This window comes from Salmo trutta, chromosome 25, assembly GCF_901001165.1.
Source record: "Salmo trutta chromosome 25, fSalTru1.1, whole genome shotgun sequence".
NCBI classification, from domain to species: domain Eukaryota; kingdom Metazoa; phylum Chordata; class Actinopteri; order Salmoniformes; family Salmonidae; genus Salmo; species Salmo trutta.
The window spans coordinates 45,105,860-45,120,634 of record NC_042981.1 but is presented as its reverse complement, the minus strand read 5'-3'; the positions used below and the strand labels follow the sequence as shown (position 1 = coordinate 45,120,634).

The window sequence follows — 14,775 nt, the reverse complement described above, 5'->3', positions numbered from 1 at the left end:
TTGTGGGTGGTAACATTACAATAAAACCCAGCCCTGAAACGAAACGTAGGCTGGAAACAATTTGCACGTTATCTCATAGGAAAAGACACGGCATAGACACGGATTTCCACACATTTCCTACTTCAAGGCCAAATATATCATACTTTTACTAAAATTATGATCAATTGGTGTAAATTCTTGTTCAACATCTCTGGCCAGCTCTAAAAAGTGGATTTCTGCTGGTGTGGGCATTTAATAATGAATTATACATGTTGTACCACCTTTCCTGTCCTACTTAATCCTAAAAGAGGGATGAAGACACACACACACACATGCAAACAAAGAAACAAGCAAACAAAAAAGACTCTTCATTACAGTCATCGTAATATGCATTTATTACAACACAGCTTCTGTGAAACAGGCTTTAAGAAGATTTGGATTGAGAAAAAAGGTATTTCTGAGATCATAATGTCATTAGGGAACTGTGGCATTGCGTAAATACCCCTGCTGTGTGCTATTTCAATAATTTTCCGTAAACCAAAGTAATCTGTCCTTCCTCCTACACCCTGGTTTAAGGGGATTGTAGTATATTTGTTTGAGAAGCAGATGAAACCTTACTGCTATGAATTATAATCACTGAAACCCAAAATGGTAAAGATGGCTCAACGCAAACATATATGTATTTCATTTCAACCTGATCCCAAGTCAAATATTTGAGTTGGAGTGGTTGTACAATACCTCACTGGGTTTGTACTTGGACCGAACTTTTAAGTTGTAATGGCTGTTAGGAACACTTCTTCAGACAGTTAATATACAGTAATTTCATTTTTTCTAATTATCCTACAGTTCTTGTTTATTATTTGTCTTCTTCTCTCTAGGCTGGCTCTTTGTTCAGAGCTCAAGGTGTGAACTGACAGACCGTGAATGCTTGGCCTTGGGAGTGTATAGTGGACCCTATGGCAGAAAACCACACAATATAGGTAAGAAAGGAGACCAAATAATATCAATTAAACCCTTATGTTTAGCTTTGGGAGTGTATAGGGGATCCTATAGCAGAAAACCACACGATATAGGTAAGAAGGAGACTATATAATATCAACTAGCCCCTTTTGTTGCTGGGATAATTTACATAATCTCTCAAATCAAGACCTTGACCAACTGATAATCATCATTGACCTGACAATTCTGGACACATTTCAGTTGAATACATTCAGTTGGACAACTGACTAGGTATCCCCCTTTCCCTTTCTTTTTTTAAAGCCCATAACCATGTGTGTGAGGTGTATACTTTTGTTACAAAGAGATTTGTGCAAGACTACCAAGAAACACTGTGTGACCATGATTTAGCCCACTGCAGTAAAATATGTTAACCCTTGTGTAGTCTTAACATTCTGTATACTCCCCTTGTCCTAAGGGTAAAAAATAACCCGCCTTCACTAAACCCCTAAAATAAAGCAGCTTAATTGAATTTTAAATCTTAATTCTATTTTGCATGAAGAAACAACCTGTCATTCATAACAAACTTTGTGAATATCTGTGTTTTCCCTCTTCACAATGCAGAAAGACTGCATTTAATCAGTGGACACCACTCTTTTTTCTTACAACACACCTGTCATAATTGTTTTCTTTACTAAAGTAGAGGTTTATTATTATTATTATTGCTAAAGTTACTGCATAGGTGTAAACATAAATTTTTTAGCAAGAGATAGCACTTGTATAGCCTAAGAAAGTATTAAACATGTGCATAAAGTAGTTTTGAATGCATTTTATTGAAGGGAAACAATAAGTCTTGAACTTTTTTGGCAACATAGTGATATATTCTTATATACTTGTACAATGAGGAATTCAACTACAAAATACTAGTCTTCTCCCATTTTTTTAACCATTGCCCCCACCCAAAGAGATGTATAAACAACAACAATAAATAAGAATAAAATAAGATAATTGATACAAAACAAAAACGTGAAGAACATAAATCAATCAACTTTAATTAGCACATGTAGGACAGTATGCAAGTGTGTGTGCATGGACTTTGCAGATGTATTTCTCACATGTTTTACAGTCCTCATTTGGGAGGTACAATTGGCATCTGCAGCCTCGGGTGGATCAGGACAAGATTCAGCCCCCTGAACAGCTTTCACAAGCGCTGCAGAGGCTGCTGTGCGGGGGAGGCGCTCCCTTCTTTGTGTGTGGTTAAAAGTGCCTTTCCCAGCTGCTCCAGGAACACCCTCTTGTAACGCTATTCAGGCATTCAGGTAGGGTTGATCTTGTTCCATATCACGAAGGCATTGTATGAAGACACATCAATTATGTTATGGAAGATGACCAGTCATCCTCCTGCAGCTGTAAGTTCCAATCGCTTTGTCCAGGTTGTCCAAGCCTCCTTTGTTGTGGTTGTAGTCCAGGATGATGGCTCGTTTCCAGTCCTCACGATCAATGATCACAAGCCATTTTGTGCAGTGTGCTCAAGAGGACCACATTCTTGTTTCTCCTGGACATCTGAAATTTTTAAATCTATGACCTGTTGGCCACTGAAACGTGCACTCATGGCTTCAGCAAAGAGAGAACTGGAGGGACTGTCATCTGCAGCACCTACAGTATATAGCCTCTGACTGCATTCCCCATTAGTAAACAATGCTTTCAAGAAATGTTTATTTTGCCTGAAATTGATTTTATTTTGTCTGTGAACTTGAGTCATGTGTGGGGTCGTGGAGGTGAGATGCTGCACATGCACAAGAAAGTTTTAGTTTTGTGTGAGTTCAATCAGTAGCACACAATCTCACTTTCGCATTGTGTGTGTGTGTGTGTGTGTGTGTGTGTGTGTGTGTGTGTGTGTGTGTGTGTGTGTGTGTCTTTGTGGTTTTTGTGGTGTGTAAAGGATTTTATAACAGCCAGGTCAAAAATGACCCTAAGACAACCTTTGTACCCTGGTGGTGTACAGCTTTCATGGAAATAGGAACAAAGGCAATGTTTCACTTTTTCCAATGTTGGGGTCACTCTAGGAAAATACATTGAATTTCAAGTTGAAAAAATATAATTTAGGAGGTTTTCTCTGCTGTTAAACATAGTGGCGGGTCATTTTTTACCCTTAAGACAAGACAACGATCTTTTGGTATTTGTTTCATTAGTCCATTGTTGATACAGTCCCAAAATGGTTTGCATGTCAGCAATCAAGTTAATGTATGTACATTTCAAAATACAGAACTATGGCCCGTATGCCACATTTTTCATTATGGCATTATGGGGTATTGTGTGTAGGCCAATGACCCAATTTTTTTTTTATTTAATCAATTTAAAAATCAGGCTGTATCATAAAAGAATGTCAAGGGATGTGAATACTTTCACTGTAATCAAAATAAAACGTGTTTATTTATTATCCTAGTGTGAAATAGGCCTCATGTGAAACCATTTTCAAAAGTGCAAGACATACTACTGCATGTAGGCCTAGATTATTTATGGGTTGATCATGTGGAAATATCAAAACAGAATTTGAACATATCCAAAGCAATTGCATGTGGCACAGGAATCACTGACTCTCTGCATTTTTCTATTATCAAGACACCTGCTGGTTAATCTTAAAGAGCGACTACCCATAAAAACCAACAAATACCTTTGAAAACGGCCTATGTCTATATGAGTCAGAAACATTTATTATAGTCTCAAATTTGACGAAGTGTAAATAGGATAATTTTTGTGACTCTCGTCTAAAATTGAGTTCAAAACCTCACAAAGAGTAAATTAAGGTTGGGTTTGATTTTACAATTATGTCAAGAAATCATGCCCCCTTTTGCCAAGCTCTACGTGCAAATCCACTTCATTGAATGGGGCCTTGTGTTTCATCGCCCCCCAACCAATGCGTTCAAGAGATCACGGCCATTTGAGACTGAAAAGCCCTATTCGGATTGACCATGTAATGCATGCTTCCAGCAGGATGCACTGCCAACAACTATGGTTTGCATGCCCTGCCGAAGGAGCCAATCATCATGCTGAATACGTGGTTGGAGTTCGTTGGTGAGTATACCTGTAGCTAGACCATAGACTGCTGGTTATGTATTTGGTTATGTATATTTTGATAATCTTTATTACCATCATCACTGGCATAGCTATGGTTAGCTAGCTAGCAACCAACTAGCTACCTAACTACCTCAATATAACTCAGATTTGGCTTGGAAACACGATAACGTTTCAAAAGAAGGCAACTGATTGGTAGGAAAACCTTTTGTCATGATTGTGATGTTGCCAGATTCCCTTTAGATGCAGTAGAAACGTTAGCCAGCTAACTAAGATTGAGGGGACCACTTTATTTTAGCTAGCAAACATCAGCAATGCTAGCTATTTTTGACGAACTTTGCCGGTAATGGCAACATTGCCATCTCTCTAAAGTAAATTTGACGAAATAATATGGCAAAGTTGTTTCCTACGAATTATTTGCCTACTTTAGGAATGCCATCGTATTTCCATGCCAGTCTTATTTAGTGTAATTTAGACGAAACAGTCACTAGCCTCTGATCTGCAACCCATGTCTAGGGCACAGATAAATGTTGGATGCAGCTATGGTGGTACTAGCTAACTCATGTCTGACTACAACAGTGTACTAACTAGTAGCAACAAACTCAAACCAACCCAGGGCCATAGCAACAAATGTCACAGTTGGTTGCATAGTGTAACGGCATCACCGACCTGAATCTAATCCAATCTGGTTCCAGTCAGTCTTAATCTGTAAAGCATGTAGTGGAATGGGACAATGTCTTAGTGTGTTGTGTGACGAATCCAATACTTTACCTTGTATGCATTACAAATCACATTGTGAGAGCACCTACTCTATGAAGTAGAGTGAGGGAAAAAAGTATTTGATCCCCTGCTGATTTTGTATGTTTGCCCACTGACAAAGAAATGATCAGTCTATAATTTTAATGGTATGTTTATTTGAACAGTGAGAGACAGAATAACAACAAAAAAATCCAGAAAAACGGATGTCAAAAATGTTATAAATTGATTTGCATTTTAATGAGGGAAATAAGTATTTGACCCCCTCTCAATCAGAAAGATTTCTGGCTCCCAGGTGTCTTTTATACAGGTAATGAGCTGAGATTAGGAGCACACTCTTAAAGGGAGTGCTCCTAATTTCAGTTTGTTACCTGTATAAAAGACACCTGTCCACAGAAGCAATCAATCAATCAGATTCCAAACTCTCCACCATGGCCAAGACCAAAGAGCTCTCAAAGGATGTCAGGGACAAGATTGTAGACCTACACAAGGCTGGAATGGGCTACAAGACCATCGCCAAGCAGCTTGGTGAGAAGGTGACAACATTTGGTGCGATTATTCGCAAATGGAAGAAACACAAAATAACTGTCAATCTCCCTCGGCCTGCTGCTCCCTGCAAGATCTCACCTCGTGGAGTTGCAATGATCATGAGAACGGTGAGGAATCAGCCCAGAACTACACGGGAGGATCTTTTCAATGATCTCAAGGCAGCTGGGACAATAGTCACCAAGAAAACAATTGGTAACACACTACGCCGTGAAGGACTGAAATCCTGCAGCGCCCGCAAGGTCCCCCTGCTCAAGAAAGCACATATACATGCCCGTCTGAAGTATGCCAATGAAAATCTGAATGATTCAGAGAATAACTGGATGAAAGTGTTGTGGTCAGATGAGACCAAAATGGAGCTCTTTGGCATCAACTCAACTCGCCGTGTTTGGAGGAGGAGGAATGCTGCCTATGACCCCAAGAACACCGTCAAACATGGAGGTGGAAACATTATGCTTTGGGGGTGTTTTTCTGCTAAAGGGACAGGACAACTCTTCACCGCATCAAAGGGACGATGGACGGGGCCATGTGCCGTCAAATCTTGGGTGAGAACCTCCTTCCCTCAGCCAGGGTATTGAAAATGGGTCGTGGATGGGTATTCCAGCATGACAATGACCCAAAACACACGGCCAAGGCAACAAAGGAGTGGCTCAAGAAGCACATTAAGGTCCTGGAGTGGCCTAGCCAGTCTCCAGACCTTAATCCCATAGAAAATCTGTGGAGGGAGCTGAAGGTTCGAGTTGCCAAACGTCAGCCTCAAACTTAATGACTTGGAGAAGATCTGCAAAGAGGAGTGGGACAAAATCCCTCCTGAGATGTGTGCAAACCTGGTGGCCAACTACAAGAAACATCTGACCTCTGTGATTGCCAACAAGGGTTTTGCCACCAAGTACTAAGTCATGTTTTGCAGAGGGGTCAAATACTTATTTCCCTCATTAAAATGCAAATCAATTTCTAAAATTTTTGACATGTGTTTTTCTGGATTTTTTTGTTGTTCTGTCTCTCTGTCACGGTTGTCGTCGGTTAAGGAGGACCAAAACGCAGCAGGTATGTGTATGCTCATCTTGCTTTTTAATAAATACAAAATTAACACCAAAAGAACGAACGATCAACAAAAACAGCCTGGTAAGGCACAAGGCTAAACACAGAACAATCTCCCACAAAATACAAGACAAACACACCCAACTAATATAGGACTTCCAATCAAAGGCAACACCAACCAGCTGCCTTCAATTGGAAGTCCAACCCCAATTAACTCAACATAGAAACACACACACTAGACTAACCATAGAATACATGAAAACCAAACAGTGCCCAAAAACCCCGGAATACTTAAATCAAATGCCCCTTCAACAAACACACCACCCCGAACCACATAAAACGAATACCCTCTGCCACGTCCTGACCAAACTACAATACCAATTAACCTTATACTGGCCAGGACGTGACACTCTCACTGTTCAAATAAACCTACCATTAAAATTATAGACTGATAATTTCTTTGTCAGTGGGCAAACGTACAAAATCAGCAGGGGATCAAATAATTTTTTCCCTCACTGTAAGTTTTTTGTTTTTAATGGAATTAGCTTCCAAATGAGATTGTTATTTCTCGAGCTATGTTTATAATTAAGGGATGGTGACAATCATTGACTCTGTTTTTCTGTTATACAAAGTGCATGGATGGATGCATGGGACCTACCAGAAGGAGAAAAGGTAGGTATCATAAGACCTCCAGCAATGTGATTGCAATGGTTTAGCAACCTCCAAAAACAATTTTAATTCACTGTTCACTTGCTATTTTCAGAGCTTGTCAGGCAAGACCTCAGTCTCCCTCTGTAAAAAGGACACGCCATCATGAGGCCTCTGATAGTGATACAGAGTTACTGCCCTGATGAAACAGACGGCTTCATCAACAATGACAGGTAATGTGTGTTTAAAAAGTTGTATAAAACAAAATACCCAGCTTATTCTCCAGCCAAGCAGATACAACAAGTAGAGTAATTTTGGTTATGTAGTGCATCAGCAAAAAATGTTGTCATTTCTTTAAAACAAAATGCAATTTACCACTTGTCTGTCTATTATATCACCCTGTCACAGGCCCTCCCAGTCAACACCCCTTCATACGATTTCCTGCTGTAGTTGTTTGAGAGATGTCCAGTCTGAAGCCGAATATGCAGCATCGAGAAGACCAGCAAGGGGGCAATCATATGCATCATGCCCTCGCTGTGAGCATTACTATGAATGGGACAGTCAGCCACATGTTGGCAAGTTTTTGGCCTGCAACCTTCACCTGTCAGTGGCAACAGCTTTCATAGGCTCATCATTTGTACAAATAGAGAAGGTAACCCACTTCATTACTTTGATACATTTGATAATGTTATGTATGTAAACTGACATGAGTTGTTGCTTATTTTGTTCTTCTTAGATGTATATAATGTCCAGGGCATAACCTAGCCTGGTGGAACCAGCCTGATCACTGAGTTCACAATTCTACTTCCCTTCCTGAAGTGAAATAGAAAGGTGAACGCAGAGATCAGGTTGGTTCCACCAGGTTAATCATAACCACCATTGTAATCAGTGTTCTATTTGTGTGTGACCAACCAGTATCTTGATGAGGGGCCAGGATCTGATCTACGCTGCTATGCTATGCTCATCAATGGCATGAAAATGTAAAATGTAATGGGTCTCTGGCAAAGACCTCACCTCTTGCCTGCTCACCAACAGTTGTTGATGGGGAGAAAATAATTAGGTAGGTTTAGTCTGACTTGTTCAAACTTCAACATTGTACCTGTTTGTGTGTCAGATATTACCTATCCTAACTGCCATTGGTAATAGAACAGTGACTGTATATGTTCACAGAAACATGTATGGAGCCAACACATGGAGACTTGCAAGATGATGTGCTGAAGTCCTGACTGACAGACAGGCTTGATACTGATGTCTCTGAATGGAGAGCATCAAAAGGCACTCGACAAACATTTTGTGAGAATTTTTACTTGTATTGTCTTTTTATTATTGAATTGAATGGTATCAGTCAATATGCGGAGAAACCTATTTTGCACCAGGATCAGATCACTCTAGTTGTATACGAGACACCACACAGGAAGGTATGACCACTCTGACATGTTTGCCAAGGTAGCCCCATTACCACCAGACAAAATACAGAGAGGCACAGTATCTGTGTCGGCTAGGAATGACAATGAAAGATTAAATGTGCACATTGTTATATTAGCAGAACACTGCTTCTATGGTATTATGTAAAGGGTTGTTTATTCTACACGAAAGTTATTCCATTTGAAAGTTATCAAAACACTTAGTTTATAATATCTACATAAATTCAGCAATTGCATTCTCCTCATATTACTCTGTAGGCTAAGGACCTATTCAAACCTTTGTTCTGCATTTCACAATACATCTGCCTGTAGTTATTGAACTCAACCTGCAGGAGGTTTGTTTGTTGTGATTGAGTGGGGGGAAACAGCTGTGGGCAAGGTCTGACAGATGGTGTGTCTTGGTGATGGCAAGGACACACCCAAGAAAGACCCACATCAAACCACAACTCCAAGCCAACTCACGTTTGGCTTCTGTCATGGCTGCCAGCATTTCTTGTCGTCTCCTAAATATCTGTTGACTAGGTGTGACTCTTATGACTAAAGAGCCTTCAAACATACAGTAGCTTTTATTTTTACCCCTATGAGTAGGAGTAAAATGGCTCTATTCTCAGCACTTACAACAAATGTTGTACTCTGAGATACTTTGTGGATACGGGCCCTGTTCTTGTGTAGCCTGCTGTAGAATATTGCTCAGCTCATCACCCATCTGACTTCACTGTAATGGAATACCCATATCTATTCTGTGTGTTCCAGCAGACATTAGAATGGACTACAAAACAGCTCAGCCCAGTGCAGGACAGTTAAAAGCACCCATTGTGTTTACAAGTGAACAACAGACACCCCATCTCAACCTAGTACAGTGCGATTAACACTAGTTGCCAAATTAACACTGTAAATCTGTCCATTTTTATTGCAAATTTTATCACAGTGAGTGGATACCCCCTTTAATGGTGCTCAGGATTAAAGGGTGACTGCACTTGATTTGGCCTAGTTTTTCATCAATGCTCATTAAGAAATGCTAGCGTCCATGACTGAAGGCAAACAAGAGTTATCTTGGGGTTGGGGTTTGATGTGGGCGTTTCTCGGATGTGTCTTTGCCGTTCAATCACAACAAACAAGTGCAGTAGTGAGTACAGCGAGTAAGATAAGCTATCTTTGCTATGGAGAGAACAAAGTTTTGAAGTTGAGGACCTCTCCCTTCATGACTGCCTCGCCATCTCAAGAAGGTCAGCTAATTCAGTTATGTGTAGGCTAAAGCCTGCGCTGACCTTGTTTAGCCAAACTGACAGCAGCTAGGTAGAATAACTTGGTGATAGGATAGCCAGCTGCAGCTATTTAGCTGATATTTCTCTGTCAAATCAGTTATGGCAAGATAGCAAGAGCCAGTGTCTGGAATGTGTTTCATAAGACACTTGTTCTACAACACTTTGCTACAAATATAGCCTGCAACTTAGTTTCAACATTTCATATTTTATTGGTCACATACAGTTGAAGTCGGAAGTTTACAAACGCTTAGGTTGGAGTCATTAAAACTCATTTTTCAACCACTCCACAAATTTCTTGTTAACTATAGATTTGGCAAGTCGGTTAGGACATCTACCTTGTGCATGACACAAGTAATCTTTCTAACAATTGTTTACAGACAGATTATTTCACTTATAATTCACTGTATCACAATTCCAGTGGGCCAGAAGTTTACATACACTAAGCTGACTGTGCCTTTTAAACAGCTTGGAAAATTCCAGAAAATGATGTCATGGCTATAGAAGCTGATTGACATAATTTGAGTTAATTGGAGGTGTGCCTGTGGATGTATTTCAAGGCCTACCTTCAAACTCAGTGCCTCTGCTTGACATCATTGGAAAATCAAAAGATATCAGCCAAAACCTCAGAAAAACAATTGTAGACCTCCACAAGTTTGAGCAATTTTCAAATGCCTGAAGTTCATCTGAACAAACAATAGTACTCAAGTATAAACGCCATGGGACCACACAGCCTTCATACCGCTTAGGGAGGAGACACGTTCTGTCTCCTAGAGATGAACGCACTTTGGTGCGAGAAGTGCAAATCAATCCCAGAACAACAGCAAAGTACCTTTGTGAAGATGCTGAAGGAAACGGGTACAAAAGTATCTATATCCACAGTTAAACGAGTCCTATATCGACATAACCTGAGAGGCCACTCAGCAAGGAAGAAGCCACTGCTCCAAAACCGCCATAAAAAGCCAGACTATGGTTTGCAACTGCACATGGGGACAAAGAACGTACTTTTTGGAGAAATGTCCTCTGGTCTGATGAAACTAAAATAGAACTGTCGGCCATAATGACCATCGTTATGTTTGGAGGAAAAAGGGGGAGGCTTGCAAGCCGAAGAACACCAACCCAACCGTGAAGCACGGGGGTGGCAGCATCATGCTGTGGGGCTGCTTTGCTGCAGGAGGGACTAGTGCACTTCACAAAATAGATGGCCTCATGAGGAACGAAAATTATGTGGATATATTGAAGCAACATCTCAAGACATCAGTCAGAAAGTTAAAGCTTGGACGCAAATGGGTCTACCAAATGGACAATGACCCCAAGCATTCTTACAAAGTTGTAGATAAATGGCTTAAGGACAACAAAGTCAAGGTATTGGAGTGGCCATCACAAAGCCATGACCTCAATTCTATAGAAAATGTGTGGGCAGAACTGAAAAAGCGTGTGCGAGCAAGGAGGCCTACAAACCTGACTCAGTTACACCAGCTCTGTCAGGAGGAATGGGACAAAATTCACCCAACTTATTGTGGGAAGCTTGTGGAAGGCTACCCGACACGTTTGACCCAAGTTAAACAATTTAAAGGTAATGCTACCAAATACTAATTGAGCGTATGTAAACTTCTGACCCACTGGGAATGTGATGAAAGAAATAAAAGCTGAAATAAATAATTCTCTACTTTTTATTCTGACATTTCACATTCTTAAAATAAAGTGGTGATCCTAACTGACCTAAGACAGGGAATTTTTACGCGGATTAAATGTCAGGAATTGTGAAAAACTGAGTTTAAATGTATTTGGCTAAGGTGTATGTAAACTTCCAACTTCAACTGGACATATATTTAGCAGATGTTATTGCGGGTGTAGCGAAATGCTTGTGTTCCTAGCTCCAACAGTGCAGTAGTATCACGTCATGTAAATACTGTACATGTTACAGTGGAAACAGTATCAACTACTCTGAGTTGAATGCCTGCGGTCTTCAGTTAGCTCAGCTGTCCTACAATACAATATTCTATAACAGGCTAGTTTTGTCTCGTCTTGTCTCTCCTTATGTCCACTGTTAGATCTTTCCCAGGAGATAAATCTCAGAACTAACATACAAACAGGTGTTGGCTAAATGTGGACATTGCACAAACAGCGACCAGCTGTAACAAAGACAAAACAGTTTCTGCTCTAAAAATCATATTGATGTGCTTAAAAAGACAGTTTGCCTACACTTTACCTAACAAATCAAAATCCGTTGTGTGTAGAGTATAACTTCAACTGTCTAACCAGAACTAGTGGCATTTCTATGGTCTATTTGCCCAAATCTAAGGATTTGGCTGTCTAACACATTGACATGCACAGCTCTCTGAGTGAGGTTCTGTCTTCAAGTCTCCAGTGGGTGAGGAAGTCCCTTTCATCGACAGTATATCATGTATTGCAGGTTATGTGCAGTCAGGTGGCAGGAGTGGTGGAGTGCATGATACTCCATCCTGGATATGACAGAGTTGACCGCATGGGTCCAGAGTTCAATAACTACAGGCAGATGTAAGATAGAGGAGGATGGCACTCTTCTCTACTGAGTAGCCTATAGAGTAGAAAATCCTATGAATGATTCTGCAAAGAAGCATTTTATAATCTAAAGGTTCTACCTAGAACTCTCTATGAAGGGTTGTGCCTAGAACCCTCTATGAAAGGTTATACCAAGAAACATTTTATCTTTGGAGGGTTCTTCCTAGAACCGTAAATGAACGGTTCCACCAGCCTAATTAGCCTTTAAAATTAAATAACTTGTGACAATAATTGTGTGTATATATATATATATATGTGTGTGTGTGTGTGTGTGTGTGTGTGTGTGTGTGTGTGTGCGTGTGTGTGTGTGTGTGTGTGTATATATGTCATAAGGCCTTTCTTTGAGTACGTAATTATACCCTAACACAGGTGTTAGGAAACTCCTGGTTTTCAGGGCTGCAAGTCACGTTATGTTGGTGTAATTCCTATTGGAATCCAGCCAGATTTAGAATATCTAGCAAGAAGAATTTGTTATCACCCGCAAGCTTCATTGAGAATGACTGCCAGGGTAGGGAAGATTGAATAGTGAGACTACCTCAATTGTCTAAGCTAGAACAACCATCCCAGTAACGAGTGCAATAATTCCAACAACTAACTGATTGGATTTGTTTAGTTTTCTTTATTTTTTATTTGTGTGCATAAAATGTATCAACCAATCAATGTACATGCAAAAAAAATGGATATTAAAACAAACAATTATGAAAACCACACTGCAATAGAGTATGCTGGGTAATATGATATATGACTCTATGTAGAACCCTTGCCTTCCTAATAAACCATTCTTGCTTCCAAAGAATACTTCTTGCCTTCCAAAGAATCATCAAAGAACCCGTTCTTCCAAGAACGGTTCTTAGGATGTAAAAAATTCTTAGGTAGAACCCTTTGTCTTACAAAAAGGATTCTTCAAATCAAAACGGTTCTTGGTAGAACCATATCCCTCCAGAACCCTTTTTTCTAAGAGTGTACTTCAGAGCTGCAGCTCGGCATGGCTCACTAGCTCACTGTTGGAGGTAGACATGTAAGGCCAGTGGTCTGAGGAAATTGGGAATGGTATTTACCTTTGACCCTATCCACAGCACCTCTAGCTGAGGGAGTAGTTCAAAGGAGAGAGGGGAAAAGATTATGGAATGAGTTTCTGGATTACAGTGTCCATTTTAGGACAGATTGAAAAATAAATCCTGCTGAGAATGAGGTCGTAATATGGACACCATATTGGATGTTTTTGGTGCCTAGCTACTGAAGGAAACCCAATGTTGCAATGATGTCAGGCTGATTAATTTAGTTACGTTAAACTAATAGTTTTATATATATTTTTAGCAACCTGAGAAATTGGTGTAATCTGATATGTAGTTGCTTCAACAACCAAAATATGACGTCTGTTTCACAATGACATTAGGTTGTGTTGGAAAGACATCTTTAACTGGAAAATTACCAGAAAACAACTTCATTACAAGTACAGTATATCAGTTTGTTTAAGCAACATTTTCCGTTTTGAAGGCAATGCATTAGTATATTGAGGGATTGTGTTTGTGTGCTTGTGTAAAGTAGATCCCATTATTTTGTATTTTATTAGGATCCCAATTAGCTGTTGCGAAAGCAGCAGCTACTCCTCTTGGGCTCCAAACAAAACCTGAAACATGACATAATACAGAATATTAATAGAAAAGAAAAGCTCAAGGGCAGAACTACATCAATTTTAAAAAAGGCACACGTAGCCTACATATGAATGCATACACACAAACTATCTAGGTCAAATAGGGCAGAGGTGTTGTGCCGTGAGGTGTTGCTTTATCTGTTTTTTTAAACCAGTGTTGCTGTTCATTTGAGCAATATGAGATGGAACGGAGTTCAGGCAATAATAGCTCTATATAATACTGTATGCTTTCTTGAATTTGTTCTGGATTTGGGGACTGTGAAAAGACCCGTGGTGGCATGAATGTGTGTGTCAAAGCTATGTGTAAGTTGACTATGCAAACAATTTAGGATATTCAACACATTAATGTTTCTTATTTAAAAAAAAGTGATGCAGTCAGCCTCTCCTCAACTCTTAGCAAAGAGAGACTGGCATGCATAGTATTTATATTAGCCCTCTGTTTACAATGAAGAGCAAGACGTGCCACTCTGTTCTGGGCAAGCTGCAGCTTAACTATGTCTCTCCTTGCAGCACTCGACCACACAACTGGACAATAATCAAATCACGATAAGACAAAACTAGAGCCTGCAGGACTTGTTTTTTGGAGTGTGGTTTCAAAAAAGCAGAGCATCTCTTTATTACGGACAGACCTCTCCCCATCTTTACAACCATTGAATCTATATGTTTGGACCATGACAGTTTTCAATCTAAGGCAACACAAGTCATTTATTCTCCTCAACTTGTTCAACAGCCACACCGTTCATTACCAGATTCAGCTGAGGTCTAGAACTTATGGAATGATTGTACCAAATACAATGCTCTTAGTTTTAGAGATGTTCAGGACCAGTTTATTACTGGCCACCCATTCCAAAACAGACTGCAATTCTTTGTTAAGGCTTTCAGTGACTTCATTAGCTGTGGTCGCTGATGC

The 14,775-nt window shown here is 40.0% G+C and overlaps 1 protein-coding gene across 3 annotated transcripts in view; it reads left to right on the top strand.

Moving 5' to 3' along the window:
* Window positions 1-14,775, top strand: part of LOC115162612 (leucine-rich repeat and fibronectin type-III domain-containing protein 2) — a 254,891-nt gene that overhangs the window by 181,037 nt on the left and 59,079 nt on the right. The window contains exon 3 of one of the 3 annotated variants that reach the window (XM_029714077.1): window positions 858-959. The exons of 1 other annotated variant lie outside the window; for it this stretch is intronic. The gene's annotated coding sequence lies outside the window, so the exon portion shown is untranslated. Of the gene's footprint in view, window positions 1-857; window positions 960-8,218; window positions 8,275-14,775 lie in introns of those variants that run through there. One more of the 3 variants, XM_029714079.1, reaches the window with a different exon arrangement.